Below are 18,701 nucleotides of genomic sequence, written 5' to 3'. Positions count from 1 at the left end.
GTGAATAAAGTCAGTAAGTTTGTTTTCGGTTCTGGAAGCCCAGCACAGCAGTTGTTTCTATGGCTTGGTTCACAAAACAAGTGAAAATGCAAGGGTTTACTTTCGAGCTGTTTATTGCCATGCTATGGTAACAAAACTATTATGTAAATTTACACAGATAACAGATGATGCTTGACGTCCTTTCATTATTAAAATATAATCCACACACGTACATATTCAACTTTATTTCCTGGTTTACTAGAGCTACTTTTGAGTGAAGGAAACATATTTTCCTCTGAATATTGAAGTCAGGAGTCAGGTTCTAAAGTTGTAGAAAATATTAAAAGAGAAATTGGGGGTAGTGACTAAGACAAACACACATACCCACCTCCCTTCTGCAGCATCCGTCTGATGCTGTAACTGTTCCCTGCCAGCTCTAAGCTCAAGAACTGAGCAATCACATGACTCCAATCGCTCAGTTCTTGGACCGCTCTGAGCAGAGCCCAGTGGAGAGCCAGGCTGGGGAGGGGTCAGGAGCAGCTGGTTCAGGCAATCAGTTACATGCTGAGAACCTAAGCCAGCTGCCAATCAGGCATCTGGGTGGATCCCAACATAATTGTGGGGATCCATTCAGAGCCTGGAAGGGCTCTATGATGTCAGCCAACAACAGCTTTGGGAGAGCACAAGTAAGTGCACCCCTGTAACCCACAAGAAAAGTATAGCTAAAAAAGCTTGACCATACTTCTCTATTAATGCATCTAGGAAACCGGCTTGATGTGGACTTAAAATAGCATTCAAGGCAGAACCCTAACTAGTCTTAAAAATGCCCCCGCCCCCTAACATTTATTCTGATGTAAGAAAGATGTACTATTTTCAGCCTGCTCAAGTCCAGTCATGGGATCTTCCCTCTGTTAGCCAGCTGTGACAAGGAGAGAGATCTTCACAACAGCTGGAATTCCTGGGAGCGTTGATGACCCCCCTATGGCCCATCCATTTTGTCTCTCCCTCCTTTCCCCTGCAGCCATCTCTGACTGACAGAGGGGAGCCAGATCATGTGACAGAAGCAGCCTAAAAATAGGTAAATATACAGATCTTTCTTACACAGGTTAGTAAGAAGAAATGTTACAAGAAGGGAGGGAGAATTGTCAAGGCCTAGTTCACAATTATGCATTTATTTTTGGTGCTTTTTGATTTTTGCAGATCCATTATACAGTCCATTTAAGATACGTTCACATCCATGCTTGATTCCATAGCCAATACACAGCCCGCTGGTCATCTGTACCTGTGTCAAGGTACATGACTCTATTAAAAGCCCTGGCATTTGTCTGATGGTGACTTGGCACAATTTCTAAGATTGAAAGTGAAAAACTCCACGCTCATGGATATGTATTGGGTAAATCGGTGGGCTGCAGCCTCCCAGAAATATAGTCAATGACTATATATAAAATAATAAATAATTGATCACATATGTGCAGAATATAAATTAAATGACAAAAAAATGAAAAAATAAATAGAGTGACCAGTGCAAGTAATTGAGAAGTGCTAAAAAGGTGACTCAGTGACAGCATATATAAAGTGTTGTATGCAACAGGTGCATCAAACAAGGTGACAAATATCTGGTGGTCAAACAATGATAAGGTGACGTAATTAGTCCATATATGTGACACAAAAAATCTTCATATGACAAAAATGTTGAATACAACCCCGTGGTGGGTGGTGGGTGAGGTGCTCAGTGACCCCTATGGAAGGTAGCCCACTCACCAGAAATACCCACCCCACACAGGGGTATAGAGCAGGTATATGGATATGGCAGGTAATCCCTCAATTGGATCCTGTTCCTCTCCGGGGGTCCTGGGGTAGGGGTATATCTGAAGTGCCCAGAAAGGCTCTGGTATGGCTCCTATAGATAGGCCCAGGAGTCAGGGGGTCCGCTCTCTTATGAGGTGTATACTCCGGTGACAGCCAGGTATAGCGGGACAGGTGTGGGTAGATGGAAGAAAAAGGCCAATAGTGTGATATTGCTAAAACCTATTTATTGTATATAAACACATGAATGGGTACTCACAATAATCTGATAAGGAACAAGCATTTTGTAAGCCTTTGGAATGCAATGCGTTCCACGCGAAAGCCAGAACCGGAAGTGATGCGACGGCGCTGTACGCGTTTCGTCATCCAACGACTTCAGCAGCCTAAAGGTAAAGAAAAAAAACAAAAAAAAATACAAACATGTTATACTTACCTGCTCAGTGCAATGGCTTTGCACAGAGCAGCCCTGATCCTCCTCTCCTTCAGTCACCCACCAGTGCTCCTGGCTCCTCCTCTTCTCCAAGTGCCCCCACAGCAAGCCGCTTGCTATGGGGGCACTCTTGCATGCTTGCTCCCAAGTCCTGCTCTGTGTTTCCATAAGACACACAGTACGGGGGCTCAGCCCCAACCCCCCTCCCTCCTCACTGGCTGTAATTGACAGCAGGGGGAGCCGATGGCTCATGCAACTGTCTCTCAGCCCAGGCAGAGACCCAGGAGAGCAGCTGCTCTCATGCACATCACAGCATTGACTTGGGTATGTATTGGAATGCATGAAGATAAAAAACCTTCAACCTATGGAACCACTTTAAAAACTAATACCAACACATTAATAAATCAGCGTACTTTGCTTTACAACAGCAAGAGGAACATCATTCTGTCAAAAATAAAAATATAAAGAAGAGAAAGTAGTCACAAAACTTCAAAGTAATGTGCACAAACTCTCTTCAAGTCACAGAGTATTCTCCACATTACACTCAGAATTTGCCAGATGGGTGGAAACACCAAATGCTCCTGGGTGTACAGGAACAAATTTAGAAAATAGGGCACAGAGATCTTACTGTTGGACTATTAGGATACATGGGGTGACTAAGAGTGACTAAGAATTAAAATAATGGACATGACAACTGTCCATTAACCACTTAAGCCCCGGAGGATTTGGCTGCTAAAGGACCAGGGTTTTTTTTGCGATTTTTTACTGCGTGACTTTAACGGACAATTGCGCGGTCGTGCGACGCTGTACCTAAACGAATTTGACGTCCTTTTTTTCCCACAAACAGAGCTTTCTTTTGGTGGTATTTGATCACCTGTGCGATTTTTTGATCACGCGCTATAAACAAAAAAAGAGCGTAAATTTTGCAAAAATAACAATATTTTTCACATTTTTTTATATGAAATTCCCCAAAAAAAAAAGTAAAAATCAAAATTTTTTAACATTTTTCGGCCAATTTGTTTTATGCTACCTATGTTTGGTAAAAAAAATCGCAAAAAGCGTATTTTGATTGGTTTGCGCAAAAGTTATCGCGTTTACTAACAAAGAGAAAGATTTTTGTCATTTTTGGTGTTTTTTTTTTTAACGCGTAATGGCGGCGATCTGCGATTTTTTTTTCGGTACTGCGACATTGCGGCGGACAGATCGGACCCTTGACTGACATTTTTGACACTTTTGGGGTTACCAGTGACATTACTGCAGTAATCAGTGCTATACATATGCACTGTTACTGCAAAAATGACACTGGCAGGGAAGGGGTTAACTTTATTGGACAGGGAGGGGTTAAGTGTGTCCTAGGGGCGTGCTTTCTACTGTGTAGGGACATTGCTATTGGTGTAAAAGCAAAGATCAACCGTTCTACATAGTAGAACGGTCAGATCTTTACTTTTACACAGGGAGAACTGACAGGCAGCTTGTTTACACAAGCTGCTCTGTCTTTCTCCCTTCACAGGAGCGATCGCAGTGTGACTGGCGGACATCGAGTCCGCCGGTCACACGCACTGACTTGCCTGTGAACGAGCCGCGGCGGGCGCGCGCCTCGGCGGGCGCGCGCCCGCTCGCTATAGGCTCGCAAGTCAGTGACAGGCGAGTGACGTACCGATACGTCACTCTGCCTGGCCGGGGCTGACCGCCGCAGTATATAGTCGTGCGGCGGTCGGCAACCGGTTAACTACCTGACCTCCGGAAGATATACCTCCTCTCCCTTTATGACCAGGCCATTTTCTGCGATACTGCACTGCATTACTTTTACTGGCAATTGCACGGTCATGCGACACTGTACCCAAATAAAATGTATGTAATTTTCTTCCCACAAATAGAGCTATAAACAATAAAAGGCCAACAATTTTGAAAAAAAAAAAAAAAAATATCTTGTACTTTCTGCTTTAACACCTGACCAATAAAAAAATGTAAATGTTTTCATAAATTTAGACCAATATGTATTCTGCTACAAGTTTTTGGTAAAATTAATTACAAAAAGTGTATATTGAATGGTTTTTGCAAAGCTATAGGGTGTACAAACTATGGGCGATATATTTCGATTTTTTTTTTTTAATCACATAGTTAGTCTGGCTGAAAAAAGACACAAGTCCATCTAGTTCAACCAATAGGAGGGGAAAAAAATATATATATATATTGAGTGAGTGTACAGCTTGTATAACAGTGTACATTTACTGCCCCCTCAAAATAATTCAACACACAGCCATTAATGTCTAAACCGCTGGCAACAAAAGTGAGCACACCCCTAAGTGAAAATGTCCAAATTGGGCCCAATGAGCCATTTTCCCACCCTGATGTCATGTGACTCGTTAGTGTTACAAGGTCTCAGGTGTGAATGGGGAGCAGGTGTATTAAATTTGGTATTATCGCTCTCACTCTCATACAGGTCACTGGAAGTTCAACATGGCACCTCATGGCAACAAACTCTTTGAGGATCTGAAAAAAAGAATTGTTGCTCTACATAAAGATGGCCTAGGCTATTAGAAGATTGCCAAGCTGCAGCGTGGTGGCCAAGACCATACAGCAGTTTAACAGGACAGTGTCCACTCAGAACAGGCCTCGCCATGGTCGACCAAAGAAGGTGAGTGCGTGTGTTCAGCGTCATATCCAGAGGTTGTCTTTGGGAAACAGATGTAGTGTGCCAGCCATGCTGCAGAGGGTGAAGGGGTGGTGGGGGGTGGGGGGGTCAGCCTGTCAGTGCTCAGACCATGCACCACACACTGAATCAAACTGGTCTGCATGGCTGTTGTCCCAGAAGGAAGCCTCTTCTAAAGATGATGCACAAGAAAGCTAGCAAACAGTTTGCTATAGACAAGCCGACTAAGGACATGGATTACTGAAACCATATCCTGTGGTCTGATGAGACCAAGATAAACTAATTTGGTTCAGATGGTGTCAAGCCTGTGTGGCGGCAACCAGGTGAGGAGTACAAAGACAAGTGTGTCTTGCCTACAGTCAAGCATGGTAGTGGGAGTGTCAAGGTCTGGGGCTGCATGAGTTCTGCCAGCACTGCGGAGCTACTGCTCATTAGTGATGTCGCGAACATAAAATTCGCTGTTCGCGAACGGCGAACGCGAACATCGGCGAATGTTCGCGAACCGGCGAACATTGCGAACCGCCATAGACTTTAATAGGCAGGCGAATTTTAAAACCCACAGGGACTCTTTCTGGCCACAATAGTAATGGAAAAGTTGTTTCAAGGGGACAAACACCTGGACTGTGGCATGCCGGAGAGGGATCACACAAAAAAAAAGTTCTTAAAAATTGTAATTTTTTGATAGAGAGCCAATTATTGGAAAAATTAAAAAAAAATAAAAATAAAAAATTTCTTTGGATTTAGCATCTGGGGGGTCTAAAAAATGTACCTGTGAAGTTTCAGCTCTGTAGCATGTCCGGAACCAGAAAAAAATATGAATTAGGGTTAGGGCTAGGGTTAGGGCTAGGGTTAGGGTTAGGGCTAGGGTTAGGGTTAGGGTTAGGTTTAGGGTTAGGGTTATTTTTATGGCTAGGCTTAGAGGGTTAGGGTTAAGGTTAGAGGGTTAGGGTTATGGTTATGGTTAGAGGGTTAGGGTTAGGTTTAGTGTTAGGGGCTAGGGTTAGGGTTACGGTGAGATACTTAGGGTTAGAGTTAGTAGCCCTACCCCTACCCCTCTAACTCTAACCCTAAGCACTAAAAATAACCCTAACCTTAGCCCTGACCCTAACCCTAACCCTAGCCCTAACCCTGATTCTGTTTTTTTTTTTCTAGTTCTGGACATGCTACAGAGCTGAAACTTCACAGGTACACTTTTTAGACCCCCCAGACAATAAATCCAAAGAATTTTTTTTTTTTTAAGTTTTTTTTTTTTTTAAGTTTTCCAATAATTGTCTCTCTATCAAAAATGACAATTTTTAAGAATTTTTTTTGTGTGATTTAGTGTCTAGGGGGTCTAAAAAGTGTACTTGTGAAGTTTCAGCTCTGTAGCATGTCCAGAACCAGAAAAAAAGATAATTTTTCAGTAGAGCAGGGATGGTGGGAACCCCTTTTACACCTATATGATCTTTTTTTCTGGTTCTGGACATGCTACATATATATATATATATATATATATATATATATATATATATATTAAAAAAATACTCAAATACCAGCCCTCAAAGGGGCTTTTGGGGACAATATATATATATATATATATCACAGAACAAAAAAAATTACACAAATACCAGCCCTCAAAAGGGCTTTTGGGGACAATAGATATATATATATATATATCCAAAAAAAACCTCAAATACCAGCCCTAGGAAGGGCTTTTTGGGGTGCTGTCCTTACAGCAGGAGTGTACCAAGAACACTGGCTAACAAGACCGGGAACTGTCCCCAGCTATAACAGCAGCAGCAGCACCAGCACTTTCCCTGCTCTCAGTAACACAGAAATGATCTAAGATGGATGCTGCCCTTGCTTATTTATAGGAGGTGGGAGGGTGTGGGAGGGAGGTATGCTGATTGGCCTGGAATGTGTCTGCTGACTGTGATGTTCAGGGTCAAAGTTTGCCTCAATGATGATGTATAGGAGGCGGACCGAACATCGCATATGTTCGCCCGCAGCGGCGAAGGCGAATGTTCGAAGTTCGCCGGGAACCGTTCGCCGGCGAACCGTTCGGTACATCTCTACTGCTCATTAAGGGAACCATGAATGCCAACATGTACTGTGACATACTGAAGCAGAGCATGATAATGACACCAAACACACCTCCAAGACAACCACTGCCTTGCTAAAGAAGCTGAAGTTAAAGGTGATGGAATGGCCAAGCATGTCCCGTAGACCTAAAAAAGGTGGAGGAGCACAAGGTCTCTAGAATCCACCAACTCCATGATGTCGTCATGGAGGAGTGGAAGAGGACTTCAGTGGCAACCTGTGAAGCTCTGGTGAACTCCATGCCAAAGAGGGTTAAGGCAGTGCTGGCAAATAATGGTGGCCACACAAAATATTGACACATTGGGCACAATTTGGACATTTCCACTTATGGGTGTACTCACTTTTGTTGCCAGCAGTTTAGACATTAATGAGTTGAGTTATTTTGAGGGGACAGCAAATTTACACTGTCATACAAGCTATACACTCACTACTTTACATTGTAGCAAAGTGTAATTTTTTCAGTTGTCACACGAAAAGATATAATAAAATATTTTTAAAAATGTGAGGGGTGTACTCACTTTTGTGAGATACTGTATATATATATAGAACTTCTGTTCTGACAGAATGTGCTGGAGTTCTGGCACCTCTGGCAGCCCTGTCCTCTTTCGCTTGTCATGTAACATAGATGCTGGTAGAGGACCTACTTCATCCACTAGCTTCAGTATGCTAGTGTTGGCAGGCACCCAGGGCACATGATGCTGAATGTATGCAGGTGGATGCCACGGGTCCTGAGGCTGCAACCACCCAATTTTTTTGTAGATATGGAGCTTGGGGATGCAGCTTCTTTCCCTGTCTGCTGCCTGTCACAACTGTGTAGCACGGAGCTGAGTGAAGTGCTGTGAAACTCCTCCTCTGCTCTGTGCTACATTCCTAACAGGCAGAGCTGCAGGAAACATCACTTCACCACAAAAAAAAGGCAGGGCACAGCTAACAGAGGGGTGCCAGCTGCTATCTGGGAGAGGTAAAACAGAGCAGTGGGGGAGGAGTAGAACTTGTGAACAGATGAGAGAGCTTTTTGTGTCACTGTAAAATTCTGTCAGAGTGCCAGTCCACATTGTCCTTTGCAGGGTGAGGGTGATACGAGACTGTAAATGAGCAGTGGACTCATTGCTCAACTCACCCGCCACCTCTAAAATGGATGCCCTGAGCCAGCTCCTCGTGTCCTGGGCTCTGGCTCCTCTGCTGCTTCACTCATGACTCCACTGCTGTCTGTGGCGCTCTGCAGGGCTGGGCCTGGGCTGGTGGTTGGTGCACTCGGTGCACAGACTATGACAGCGGAGGTGCGCACACTCTCCCTTTGCCACGTTTCATGACATCATGCCGCTGGCAAGCCTCCATCAGTAATGCCCTCCCTGTCGCTGGACGCTTGATTGCATAGACGCTGCGAGGGAGTGTTTTGCCGAGGCGCCACCGAGGAATATTTCATGTTTATGCATTTGATGCCCATTGTTAGGAATATTTTATATTTATGCGTTTGATGCCCATTGTTTCTTGACAATGGGCATCAAATGCATAAACATGAAATATTTGTGACAGTGGGCATCAAACATATAAACATGAAATATTTGTGACAATGGGCATCAAATACATAATCATGAAATATTCCTGACAATGGACATCAAACGCATAAACATGAAATATTCCTGACAATGGCCATCAAATGCATAAACATGAAATATTTGTGACAGTGAGCATCAAATGCATAAACATGAAATATTTCTGACAATGGGCATCAAACGCATGAACATGAAATGTTTCTGACAGTGGGCATCTAACGCATGAACATGAAATATTCCTGACAAATTGTAAGGAATATTTCATGTTTATGCGTTTGATGACCATTGTTCAGAATATTTATTGTGTATGTGTTTGATGCCCATTGTTTCTTGACAATGGGCATCAAATGCATAAACATGAAATATTCATGACAGTGGGAATCAAACACATAAACATGAAATATTCATGACAATGGGCATCAAACACATAATCATTAAATATTCCTGACAATGGGCATCAAACGCATAAACATGAAATATTCCTGACACTGGGCATCAAATACATAAACATGAAATATTCCTGACAATGGGAATAAAACGCATAAACATGAAATATTCCTGACAATGGGCATCACACGCATAAACAGGAAATATTTCTGACAATGGGCATCAGACAGGAATATTTCATGTTTATGCGATTGATGCTCATTGTCACAAATATTTCATGTTTATTGGTTTATGGCCCATTTGCAGTAATATTTCATGTTTATGCATTTGATGCCCATTATTTCTTGACAATGGGCATCAAACACATAAACATGATATGTTTCTGACAGTGGGAGTCTAACACATAAACATAAAATATTCCTGACAAAATGTTAGGAATATTTCATGTTTATGTGATTGATGCCCATTGTTTCTTGACAATGGGCATCAAATGCCTAAACATGAGATATTCGTGACAGTGGGCATCAAACGCATATTCATGAAATATTCCTGACAATGGGCATGTAATGCATTAACATGAAATATTCCTGACATTGGGCATTAGTCAGGAATATTTAATGTTTATGTGTTTGATGCCCATTGTTTCTTGACAATGGGCATCAAATGCATAAACATAAAATATTAATGACAATGGGCATCAGTCAGGAATATTTCATGTTTATGCATTTGATGCTCATTGTCACGAATATTTCACGTTTATGCGTTTATTTACCCATTTTCAGGAACATTTCACGTTTATGCATAAATGCATAAACATGAAATATTCGTGACAGTGGGAGTCAAACACATACATATGAAATATTCCTGACAATGGGTTTCAAACGCATAATCATGAAATATTCCTGACAATGGGGTTCAAACGCATAATCATGAAATATTCCTGACAATGGGAATCAAAGGCATAAACATGAAATGTTCCTGACAATGGGCATCAAATGCATAAACATGAAATATTTGTGACAGTGAGCATAAAACACATAAACATGAAATATTCCTGACGATGGACATCAAATGCATAATCATGAAATATTCCTGACAATGGACATCACAGGCATAAACATGAAATATTCCTGACAATGGGAATCAAATGCATAAACATGAAATATTCCTGACAATGGGCATCAAATGCATAAACATGAAATATTCCTGACAGTAGGCAAAAAATGCATAAACATGAAATATTCCTGACAATGGGAATCAAACGCATAATCATGAAATGTTTCTGACAGTGGGCATCTAACGCATAAACATTAAAAATTCCTGACAAATTGTTAGGAATATTTCATGTTTATGCGTTTGATGCCCATTGTAAGGAATATTTCATGTTTATGTGTTTGATGCCCATTATCAGGAATATTTCATGTTTATGTATTTGATGCCCATTGTCAGGGGTATCTCATGCGTATGCGTTTGATGCCCATTGTTTCTTGACAATGGGCATCAAATGCATAAACATGAAATATTCGTGACAGTGGGAATCAAACACTTAAAAATGAAATATTTGTGACAATGGGCATAAAACGAATAATCATGAAATATTCAAGACAATTGGCATCAGTCAGGAATATTTCATGTTTATGCGTTTGATGTTCATTGTCACAAATATTTAATGTTTATGCGTTTATTGCCCATTTTCAGGAACATTTCATGTTTATGCGTTTGATGCCCACCGTCAGGAATATCTCATGCGTATGTGTTTGATGCCCATTGTTTCTTGACAATGGGCATCAAATGCATAAACATGAAATATTCGTGACAGTGGGAATCAAACACTTAAACATGAAATATTCGTGACAATGGGCATAAAACGAATAATCATGAAATATTCCTGACAGTAGGCATCAGTCAGGAATATTTCATGTTTATGCATTTGATGTCCATTGTCAGGAATATTTCAAGTTTATACATTTGATGCCCATTTTAAGGAATATTTCATGTTTATGCGTTTGATGCCCGTTGTCAGGAATAATTCATGTTTAATTGTTTGATGCCCATTGTAGGAATATTTCATATTTATGTGTTTGATGTCCATTGTTAAGAATATTTCATGTTTCAACGCATAAGCATGAAATATTCCTGACAGTGGATATCAAACGCATGCGTATGACATTTTCGTGACAATGGGTATCAAACGCATCAACATGAAATGTTTCTGACAATGGGCATCTAACGCATAAACATGAAATATTCCTGGCAAATTGCCATTAAATGCATAAACATGAAATATTTGTGACGGTGGGCATCAAATACATAAACATGAAATATTCCTGATAATTGGCATCAAAAGCATAAATATAAAATGTTTCTGACAGTGAGCATCTAACACATAAACATGAAATATTCCTGCCAAATTGTTAGGAATATTTCATGTTTATGCCTTTAATGCCCATTGTTAGAAATATTTCTTGTTGATGCGTTTGATTCCCGTTGTCAGGAATATTTCATGTTTTTGCGTTTTATGCGCACTGTACAGCTCAGATTATTTCAACCATATACATGTTTGTAAAACTCTCTATTTAATTGCAGAAAAGACAGCATTGTAAGAAAAAAATTAGAGGACCTAGAAATGCAAGATATCTACATCCATCAATCCAAAATTAATTTCTGTCAATTATGGCATTGCACAGAACATTAAAGAAAGTCCCTTTTCCATCACTGCAGATGAAACAAAGGATCTAAGAAAATCAGAACAACTGTCTGTCGTAGTTCGATTTTTTCACAATCAAATGGTCCATGAACGGTTCTTAAAATTCTACTGAGCAGATAGCTTTGATGCTGAATCTGTAACAGGATACATATTCCAGGTCCTAGTATCTCTAGGCATTGATAAAAATGATTGTGTTGGACAAGTCTATGATGGAGCCTCTGTAATGAGTGGATGGCTTAATGGCGTGCAAGCACGCATTAAAAAGGAGGTGCCTTGTGCACTTTACATTCATTGCATGAGTCAACGCCTCAACCTGGTCATCATGGACACTGTGAAGAATGTATTTTTTATGAAACTCGAAAAAGCTGTATGTGTTTTGTAGTACTTCTGTTGTTCATTCAGTGTTTGCTAATGTGCAACAAGAAATGTCAAGCAAACCAGCTATTCAGCCTAAACAATTAAGTGACACAAGGTGGACATGCCAACATGCAGCCTGTAATGCTTGAGCATCAAGTGTGGAATACCAACACCAAATGATGATTCTATTGAACCGCCTTCCAAGAAGCGAGTTCGCCAGCCTCCTCTCCACTTAAGAAATAGCTTTATTTTGGAAACTTTAGGTCATTGACAATAACTGGTCAAAAAAGATGATTCCATTAAAATGTTCATGTATGTTGTTCTTGACAGAATAAATTCAGAGCTAAAATCTCGCTTTCCAAAAGATTCTCTGGAAATCCTGGAAGGTGTAGTCTCTGAATCCTCGATCTGATTCATTTCTTAATTTTGAAAAATTGCTATCAATGGCCAAATTCTATTCCTGCAACATAGAAAACTTGGAGATTGAGCTGTAAATGTGTTAGATGTAAAATAGCTTGTATTTTGCCATGTGAAAAAAGCTTTTCTGCACTAAAGTTAATAAAATCATTCCTACACAAAACAATGACTGAGGAAAGGCTTTCAGATCTTGCCACTTTGGCAATTGAGGCCAGACTTGCATCCCAAATAAATATGGATCTCGTAGTTAGCAGGTTTGAAGCAAGTCATAAAAACTCAAAAATGTACCTGAAAGCCTATATTAGTGTGAATGACTAAATTTAAGTAAAATTTTATTATTTTTTTTTCATGTGGTTCATGTGTAAAAGGAAAACACTGCATTTTTGTTGTAATGTTGCACTTTATTTTATGTGTATTTGTTTCCTTATTCAATAATAGTCTTATACTATAATGTCTGTTTTTCTGGTAATATTTGAAAGTTACATATTTTATTTAAAAAGACACTATTCCTAACCCTATAGTGCTGGCATACCCCCCCCCCCCCCCCTACCCCCTCTGTCGGGTGGTTAAAGGATTAATCTTAACTTTTACTCCATGGCAAATTTGATGATTTCAGCCAATCCAATCCATTGCCATTGGAAAGCATTGGGGAGCTAATGTGCATGCTCGGCACAATGATTCTGCGCAATCAGCATCTCCTCATAGAGATGCATCGAATCAATTCATCTCTAAGGGGAAATTTCAGCGCTTCCATGCCAGGCATGGAAACGCTGAAGGTCAGTGCTGCACAAAGTGCAGCACTGACACAGGAAGCACCTCAGGTGGCCGTCTGATTGACAGCCACTGGAAGTGTCCCTAGGCAACAATGTAAACCCTGCCTTTTCTCTGAAAAGGGAGTGAAAAGCCTTTAGGGACCTACTATAGACACCAGAACAACTTTTGTTCTGGTGACTATAGTGTCCCTTTACCAAAAAAAGGTACATTTATTGTTGTTCATTTAGTAGGTGTACTATAAGCTGCAGTAACAAACAAAAGCTGGGGCTATTACCTTATTTTCTTTTGTTGGGGCACTTTACTAGTTGCAATAAGATATGTTATTTATATTATTATTATTGCCTATGCTTTAGGAGCAAAATAGGTATTGCACTTCATTTTGCAATGTTTACCATTATGTGGTTTAATAGTGTTTTTTTGTAGGGGATTTTAAATTATTAAGTACATTTCGATTATAGAATTAAATTAGCATTATGAAGGGCCAACCCTTCTTGGTAGTTTCTCATGGAAGTAGAGCTAAATCGGCTCTTCTTACAGGACAAGCTTGCTCATTAGAGTTGGCCCTTCATAATGCAAATGTTTGTCTATAGGTCATGTTAAAGGGACTCTCCAGCTTCCTTCTCGGAAGTACGCCTAGGGACTTTTTAGCATCTTGATGAAAGTCCCTAGTCAGACTGAAAAGTTGACGCTCAAGTGTATTGTATATTGCACAAATAAAACGAAGGGGAATTTGTAACAAAACCTCTGGAGTGCATTCTATTCTTGAAATATATATATATATATATATATATATATATATATATATATATATATATATATATGTATATCTATACAGTATATATATATATAAAATTGCATTTTATAGTTGCCCCCCTACTTTTGTCCCTGTCCCCCCCATATGCCCCCCCCCTAAATATGAAAGCTGGAGATGCCACTGAATGAATGTCCCATCTGGCCATCAATCTGCTATAGGCTGAGGCGGGAAGATGTTAAAGGATAAGTTCACCTTTAGTAACATGTTACACTCATATATAGGGTGTAGCATGTAACATGTTACTAATTTTTTTTTTTGCATTACATTTTTATTGAAAATATTTAAAGTACAACCAAAGAGTACAGACAAATAGAAAAGACTAGTACCGAATGAAGTTCGGGTAGAAGCGGTACAGTCAAGTAACATCAGTACAACAGGTACAGATAATGTAAACTAATAACAAAGCATTGATAGTACGACAATAACCTTGGATAAAAGCAAAAACATGATAACCTTGTCAAGAGGGGGGGGGGGAGAGTAAGGGGAGGTGAGAGGGGGGGGGGCGGAGAGGGAGGAAGAGAGAAGGAAGAGGAAGGAGAGAGAGATCAGATATCAGGAGGAGGAAAACGGATAGGAAGGTGAGGGCGTGAAGGGGAGGCGGGGGGGGAAGGGGGAAGGAGGAGAAAGAAAGGTGGCAGGGGAGGAGGAGGAGGAGGAGGGGGAGGAGGTAGGAGGGGGGAGAGGAGAGGGGGAAGGAAGAAGGAAGGATGAGAGGGGGAAGGAAAAAGGGCGCAGGGGAGGGAAAAGATGGGGGGGGAGTAGGAAGGGAGAGAGCTTGATAAAGAGAAGAAAAAGTGGAAAGGAAAGGTTGAAGGGGTCTGGGGGAAGGAAAGGGGGAGGAGGAGATATGGGGCCGAGCGTAGAGGAAGACACTTGAGTAAAGGAGGGGGAAGAGAGTGGTTGGGAGGTCATTGTACCTACTAGGGAGGAGTTGAGCAGTTTTAGATATATTCATACGTCTTAATACGGCTGAAGTTACCAACATCCACTACTGAGTCAGGTAGACTATAGAAACCGACAGGAGAGAAAGAACCAGATGTGACGGAACATGTCAAACATAAAAGAAAAGGGGGGGGGGGGAGAAGAAGTCAGGAAAGAGGGAGGAGGGGGAGGGGGGGGGGAATGGATCAGCTCACATAAAATCCCAAATGTGCATTTCAATTAGGAGATAACCAGGAATACCACAGTAGCCATTGATTTTCAAACTCCTGTCCATTACCCATTTTGCGTGCCAGCATCTTCTCATATGCTAGATTCGTTTTAACCAAGTCTAGGACTTCAGATACCCCAGGTGTCTCGGCTGCTTTCCACTGTCGAGAAATTACGCTTCGGGCAGCTAAAAGAAAATGCGTAACCACAGACCTGCAGTCCCTAGGGAACCAGTCAATACCTATGGTCATGATCGCCAGTGCCGGTGAGGGGCGGGTGAGCACACCCGTGATGTCCGATATGACTGTAAACAGTCTATTCCAGAAGCTAGTTAAATTTTTACAGGACCAAGATACATTTTTAAGGTGGGCCACCTCACCACACCCCCTCCAGCATAAAGGCGAGTAGTTCGGCATAAACTTAGAGAGGCGGTAAGGGGTAAAGTACCAGCGTAAATTAATCTTCTGGGCAAGCTCCCAGTGTTTGGTACATGAGGAGGCAGCTTTGATGGAATGGAGGGCAGTACACCATTGTTCATCCGTGAATGATTCCTCCAAGTCCACCTCCCACTTCTCCAGAGGAGGGGTCTTGCAGAAAACCAACTTTTGCTGCAGGCAGCTGTAAAAAAGGGAGGTAAAACAACAAAGGGACTTCCAGCGCTAACTGTGATATCTCTCACTCTCAGGAATGAATAAAGTCAAATTACCGTGTGGTGCTGCTGCTAATTAATGCTGATTCAGCATAAGTCAGTGAATGGGGGGGAGGGACAGCAGCGCTATCCCACGGTACATAGTCTACAATGTAACTCAGGCAGGCTTGATGGAAAACCTTGAAAAGTTTATTTATAAAAATTATATATAGTGATGATGATTAAAACATAATAAAATGTATTCCAAACCAGATCTGTGGCGTTGCTGGGGGTCACAGGATGACCGAGCCGCTGGGTGAGCCGGAACTGTGTAGATGATCACAGCAGGGAACCAGGCATAAGGGAGAAGGATCTTATGTGCCAAAAGCAGACCGGACCAGCCGGTAAGGTGGCGTGGCTTCCTCCCACCCGATAGCGTGGCTGCTCGCACTGAAGCAGTGTAGACGTGCCGCGGCACGTCTACACTGCTTCAGTGCGAGCAGCCACGCTATCGGGTGGGAGGAAGCCACGCCACCTTACCGGCTGGTCCGGTCTGCTTTTGGCACATAAGATCCTTCTCCCTTATGCCTGGTTCCCTGCTGTGATCATCTACACAGTTCCGGCTCACCCAGCGGCTCGGTCATCCTGTGACCCCCAGCAACGCCACAGATCTGGTTTGGAATACATTTTATTATGTTTTAATCATCATCACTATATATAATTTTTATAAATAAACTTTTCAAGGTTTTCCATCAAGCCTGCCTGAGTTACATTGTAGACTATGTACCGTGGGATAGCGCTGCTGCCCCTCCCCCCCATTCACTAAAAAAGGGAGGTACCCCGAGCTGAGCGCGAGGCTCCCAGAAGGTACATCCAGCCAGACGAGGGTAAATAGATATGTGGGGATGGCAATGTGCGGAGCAGGTGAGCAGTCCGCACATACAGATAGTATTCATGTTGAGGAAGACCAAACTCCTGCTGCAATCGAGGGAATGGTTTAAGGGACTCTTCAATCAGAAGGTCATCAACCGTGGATATGCCCCTTGTAGTCCACCTCACAAGAGAGGTGGGAGGCATCACCAGTTCCAGGACCCGAATCGGGGCGGGTATTCTAACCAACAAGGAGGGTTTAAGTGCAAGTGAGGCAAATTCCCTCCAAGCCAAGAGGGAAGCTTGGATCGATAGCAGCAGATCCCTTAGAGAAAGGGGTCTCCACCTGTCAGCTAGGAGCACTGATCACAGGGAGGAAGGAGCCCAAGTTTCCTCCTCTATGGCACTCCAGGCGGTCCTGTGTGCCGGGGGACACCCACGAGCGCAGCTGGGCCAGCTGTGAGGCGAGCAAGTAATCTCTAATATCCACCATGCCCATACCTCCCGCGGACCAGTGCTTGACCAAAAGAGCGTGAGTACTCCTAGGGTGTTTGCCTCTCCACACCAGCCCCTTGAGGACAGCCTGAAGTTGTACAATATACATGCATGGGATGGGGATTAGCAATGTTCTAAAAACATAGGGAATTTGGGGCAGCAGGAGCATCTTGAACGAGGCAAGGCTGCCCGACCAGGTAAGTTTAGTTTTGGATATGCGTTGGCTTTCAGTTGATATTTTGGCAATCAGAGGGGGCAAGTTAGCTTCTGCCAGGCGAGAAACCCTTGGAGTCAGGTGAATACCCAAATAGGGGATACTATGAGTCTTCCACGTGTAAGGATAGGTCTCCCGCAGTGTATGACATAGATGCGGGGGAACAGCCATCGGCAGAATCAGGGATTTAGAGAAGTTGACTTTGTAATAAGATATAAGGCTAAAACGTTGGAGAATCTCGTGGGTAGCAGCTAAGGATCGAACAGGGTCCGTCAAAAAGATAATAATGTCGTCTGCAAATAGATTGACCACATGGTGATGTGAGCCAACCTGAAATCCTTTGACGGCCCCCGAGGATCTCACCGCCTCCGCAAGTGGTTCAATCAATAAGTTGAAGATCGATGGGGATAGCGGGCAGCCCTGCCTCGTGCCGTTTGTGATAGGGAAGGGTTGGGAAAGCATATTGGAGGTGTATACTCTAGCAGATGGAGGGGAGTACAGAGCCAATATTGCAGATATGATGGGTCCCCTAAAGCCAAATTTGTGTAATACCCGAGTCATGTAGGTCCAGTGGACCCAGTCGAATGCCTTCTCCGCATCCAAGGATAGCAGCAGAGAAGGCACCCGACCAGACCCGGCCCTGTCAATTATACCAATCACTCTCCTCGTTGCATCCGAGGCCTGCCGGCCCCGCACAAACCCAGTCTGGTCCTCCCGAATCAAAGAGGGCAATATAGGATGTAATCTCAGTGCTATAACCTTGGCATATAATTTAACATTGGTATTCAATAAAGATATCGGCCTAAAGTTAGGGGGAGTCGTGGGGTCCTTCCCAGGTTTAGGCAATGTCACCACATAAGCTTAAAGCATTTCAGTAGGTAGGGAGACAGCGGAGACAGCCGTCTCGAACACCGAAGTCAGATGCGGGTTCAGGACATCCACAAATTTCTTGTAATAGAGATTTGGTAGGCTGTCAGTTCCCGGAGATTTCCCACATGGTAACGTGTGAATAGCTTTAGCAAGTTCCTGAGGGGTGACAGGAGCGTTTAGGTCCTGAAGTTGAGCAGGGGTAAGCTGCGGTAGGCTGATAGAGGTCAAGAAATCAGAGATGGACTGATCAGTGGGTTGGGGGGTAGAGGGATCATCCTTCAAATTGTACAGGGAGCCATAATAACTAGCAAAGGAATCAGCAATGGCTTGTGGATTTATAATTTTGGAGTTGGAAACAGGGTCCAGTAAATATGCTATTGTAATGTTCTGGTACCTCTGGTACCCTTATTTCCACATTTCTCTCTTGATATTGCGTCCCATATTGCTATCCAAATGGGACGCATACACCTTTAAGGGCAATGACGTCATCGCCGAGCGCCGCTATGAGCGGCTATT

General features: G+C 42.5%; 1 pseudogene across 1 annotated transcript; it reads left to right on the top strand.

Moving 5' to 3' along the window:
- Positions 1-11,361: 11,361 nt before the first annotated feature.
- On the top strand, positions 11,362-12,103 carry LOC309550506 (zinc finger MYM-type protein 1-like; annotated as a pseudogene). Its single transcript has one exon. The product of its transcript is annotated as a zinc finger MYM-type protein 1-like (transcript).
- The last annotated feature ends 6,598 nt before the right edge of the window (positions 12,104-18,701 follow it).

Source organism: Pelophylax lessonae (genome assembly GCF_965119305.1).
Source record: "Pelophylax lessonae genome assembly, chromosome: 3".
Classification (NCBI taxonomy): Eukaryota; Metazoa; Chordata; class Amphibia; order Anura; family Ranidae; genus Pelophylax; species Pelophylax lessonae.
The sequence above is the reverse complement of the archived record's forward strand: the minus strand, read 5'-3'. Positions and strand labels throughout refer to the sequence as shown.